Here is a 4,312-nt window from a genome sequence, read left to right on the forward strand (position 1 = left end):
AAAAAAAAAAAAAAAAAAAAAAAAAAGAATTTTCTACTTTCATATGAAAGCTCATTCTTTATAGAAAAGTACATTTTGATCCGGTCAAGTTTCAACTTAAAAATCTTCACAGGCTTGCTAATGGGTGACAAAACCCAGACTCCTTAGCACGGAAGTCGGGGTCCACTAAGACTGTACCTCAACCTCCTCCAGCATCATCCCCTTTCCTCTTTGTGCTGTGTCCAGACACACTGAGCCCCTCCGCACCTGAGAAAATGGCTCCCAAACTTTGATGCTTCTTTCCACACGTGATTTTCTGACCCTGGCCACCTGAATCCTAATCACAACAGTACATAGCAGATGCTCAATAAATATTCGTTAAATCAATGAAAAGAATGAACACAGCAATGGAGGGGGGTAGCAGTGTGAGAATTAAAACTAGTGGAATTGTACGGAAAAAACTCAAAACATAGGAACCGGGAACTGGGATGATAATCAGGATTACCAGATTTTTATTTGGAGTTTACAGCTCAGGACAGAGTTGAGTTTCTCTACTAACACATAATTCGCCCACCATACACTAATATCATGAGACAAGGTACTCTCAAATATTTCTTCAGGAAATAGGCTGAGTAGATTTACGTATGAATGCACCTTACATTCAACCAGTTAAAATCCAAACAAGAACTACAGCGCATTGCAAAGCGCTAGTGGGCATGTGACTGCTAGGTGCTAATTTCACAAGCTTGCAGCATTTGGCAATGGGACAGTAATCCCCGAACACAGACGCGGCGTGTGGAGGCCCGAGAGCTCTCCAAGCCATCTCCATCATTTTTTTTTTTTTTTTTTTTTTTTTTTTTTTTTTCCATGCAGGGCCCGCTGCTCTCACCTCTTTTAGCACGGTTCCCTCTTCAAGCCTCGAGCGCTGGGGTTGCCATAGCTGCGCTAGGGACTAGGGTCAGCTTTTTCCAAGCCTCCTTCCAGCCCCCACCTCCCAGTTTCCAGGAGTCCAATCACCGTCTCGCGATCCTGCCGCTGGCATCCGGGGTCTCTTAGGCAACAATGTGTGGTCTCTTGATTGGCCAGGGCATCTAAGAGGGCTGGTTCCAAAATTGGGCACAGAGATGAAATGAAAAGGTGTGGGCGACACGCGAGTGGGAAGGGCTGCGACATCCCCGCTGCTAGGACGAAGATGCATCCAATCCTTAAATATGTAGCTTTGGTTCATTCAAGACAAGAGGGAATGGTGTCCCAAATCAGCCCTTACCTACTGAGAATGTCCGGTTACATTGTTCTGGCATTCCGAAACACTCCACTTTGCCAGGTTTTAAGAGTGACCAATAGGTAAAAGAGAGCTGGAGGAAAGAGAGTTGGAGACTGATTCCATGGAAGAACAGCACCTGCCCAGGAAGTGGAAGAACGTGGGGGAAATTACCCCAAACACCACCACATGAGTGCTTCCACAGTTTCGATTTATTGGATAATGTAATTCAGATAGGTACCTGGGTGTCGGGTACATCGAGGAACCAACAGATGACATGCATTAAAAGAATGACTCAAAATTTGGGGATCTTTAAAATATGGTCTAATTAAATTAATTAAATTTGTGGAGCACCCACTCTGTAATAAAGACCAGAATGAGGATGTGGGATGCGTGTGGGGTGGGTCTAGCGAAGAAAATCAGAAAATGCAGCGAGTCACTAATAGAAGGCTTTACAGTCCTAACAGCTGAGATAGAACTATAAGAATACAACAGAGTTCAAATTCCCAGATCCAAGTTTTTTCAGCTAATGCACAGCAGTTCTTACCCACAACAAGAGAGCAAAGAACAACAATGACAAAATCCCCCAAATCCCCAAGCAACCATAGCAGCAGCGACAAAAATAACTCTCCTCGCTGCTTCCTAAAATAATGTACTCTCCTCCACCGTAAGCACATGTACAAACCTTGTGTTTTTGTTGCGTCTGCTACTTATCAAATAGCATTTAAATATCTCCAATTTAAATAGAAAAAGGAAAGTGGAGCCCATACAGGTTGTTTCCCTAAGTTCACAAAGGAACAGGAGGTGGCCAAACTGAAATTAGAACCTAGGTAGTCTGAATTTCAGCCTGGTGGTTTTTCCGCATGACCAGGTTGTATGGAAATGAATAAACAAAGCCTTTGGGGGTGGAAGTATGTACGTGTAATACTAAATTACCATGCATTACCAGTTAACGTTTATGGTTTCAAAACGGGTTCATCCAGAAAGAGACCGGTTTTAACAGTGTCAAGAGCGCTGAGCCTCTCTGTGAAGTTCCCGCTCGTTAAAGACTTTCTGTTGGGGAAGGAAAGCAACACAGGGCATAGCGAGCATCTCACTTTAGTCTTGAGGGATTTGAATATTTTTATCCATGAGAAAGGGTCCCTTTCGTATGTTGTCTGGTCAGCATCTTCTGGACGCCTTCTGTCCTACAGATCATCCGATGGATTACTGCTCCCCCAAAGGGAAGTGAGTCACCCTGTTCCCTCTGTGTTCACATGAAGCATGCAGGTGCAGCTCAGTGTCTGAGATACTCAGTATTGTTTTCATGTGGAACAACTGGAACATAAAGAAAAGTTTAGAGACGTTTGTAAGAAACACTGGGTATCTCTGGAGATTTGTTTTTTAAATGTTAACTTTTTGCTGTGTGTGCATTTGTGTGTGTGTAATAGATACAGTGGAAGCCCCTCCTGTATATTCCCAAATATCATTTCCACCCTGTCTGCCTAGAAGTCGTCATTGTCATGAAATTAATGGGTAGCCTTCTTGCTCATTTTTATTTTATCACATATATTATATATTATATTATATATTTGCCCTTATCAGGCTAAAAAAAGACAGACACCACTTATATACGTTGTAGTCTGCTTTTTCATGCAATATTATTTTGAGATTTAATCATTTGATGCACCCAGGATCATTTCTACATCATTCTCACCCCAGATGTGAGCTGTGCTGTGTCCTGTGCCTGATAGTCTTTACAGGATAATGTGTAAATTGAATAAAAACGCACCTAGCACCAGGTCTCAGAGATTCCTCCTCAGCCACAGTGGATCTGGAAGGCAACAAAGCAGGCACACAGAGATTTCCCACACTATATGACACGTTTACCCTCAGCAGAGGCACTGCTGGCTTCCCAGGACACACTGAATCACCCTAAAGATCAATATTACCTAGAACTGCCTAGAATCAGTGTAAGGGTCAAAATTACTTTTGTGGCTTTTAAGATTTTGAGACAGTGTTTTGCTATGTAGTCCAGGCTGACCTCAAACTCAAGATGGATCCTCCTGCCTCAGCCTCTTAAGGTATGGGGATTAAGGTCGTACACTACCACATCCAGATAAGATTGATATTATTTGAAAAAACACATAGGTATTAATTAGGAAAACTTTCATTTTAGATCCTATCATCCTTGTTCACTTAACACACCTTTTGATGTTTAAGCTCATGACTCTTCAATACTCAATATTTGAGAACATTTTTTAAAATTACGCAACTCATAAAAGTTATCATCTTATCTCTTTTTAAGTGTAAGCATAGGTAGTGTTAAACACATTCATGTTGTACATAGGATCAATATTACTAAGGCCTGTGTTCTACCCAAGGACAAAACGATACTAAGTTGAAAAGAGGTGAAAAGGAAGAGAAAGAAAGCTAGGTGAAACGGTGTAGGCAAAAGAAACGCAGGCACTGCGTTGAATGAATGCGGACTGTCATTAGAACACAGCGTGGCTATGGGAAAGCCACCTAACATTCGTGGTTGCTTGAAAACTGAGGCTGTTTAGAGGATCTCTAAGAACTCTTTCCCCTCTCAAATCACTATGTAGAAAAGGAGCCGAGAAACCCTTCCTAAGGAGCAAAGATGGTCTTGCCACCAAAATCACAGGCTCCACTTATTTAACAAGGTCTTGGCAGAGGAGCTATAAACTATTCTCAGGCAAGTACTCAGTTCAGTGTGGAGCTCTGCAGCAGGCCAGGTGCGCAGCGCTACCTGCACCAGTGACCCGCAGCACCGGTGATCCCGGGTCCCTAGGCCGGCACAAGGGGCTCTCGAAGCAGGTGCTGGGGTTTCGCAGTACCAGCCTCTCAGGCTTGGGCGATTGCGGGGAGCCCCGCCGTTTCGACAGAGGAGAGAGTGCTTTACAAGGAGTGCCGCGCTCATTCCAGACGCACGCTTCGAGAGGTAGGAACCACTACTCGGTGCGGGACACTAAAAGCGGCACCCGGGAAGCGAGCGTGAGAACACCACGCGCCCCACCAACCCTGCGCGGGGCTCTAAACCCTGGGCTCCATCGCGCGTGCGCGGCACGCCTG

General features: G+C 44.2%; 1 protein-coding gene across 5 annotated transcripts in view; it reads right to left on the reverse strand.

Moving 5' to 3' along the window:
- The window catches only part of Fbxo16 (F-box protein 16), a 47,583-nt gene extending 46,569 nt beyond the window's left edge, over positions 1-1,014 (reverse strand). For 4 of the 5 annotated variants that reach the window (XR_004517892.1, XM_033765515.1, XM_010623149.2 and 1 more), the window contains exon 1: positions 869-1,014. The gene's annotated coding sequence lies outside the window, so the exon portion shown is untranslated. The remainder of the gene's footprint in view (positions 1-868) is intronic. The other variant, XR_004517893.1, reaches the window with a different exon arrangement.
- Positions 1,015-4,312: the final 3,298 nt, after the last annotated feature.

The sequence above is a fragment of the Fukomys damarensis genome, unplaced genomic scaffold, assembly GCF_012274545.1.
Source record: "Fukomys damarensis isolate Sample0158 unplaced genomic scaffold, DMR_v1.0_HiC HiC_scaffold_18, whole genome shotgun sequence".
Lineage (NCBI taxonomy): Eukaryota > Metazoa > Chordata > Mammalia > Rodentia > Bathyergidae > Fukomys > Fukomys damarensis.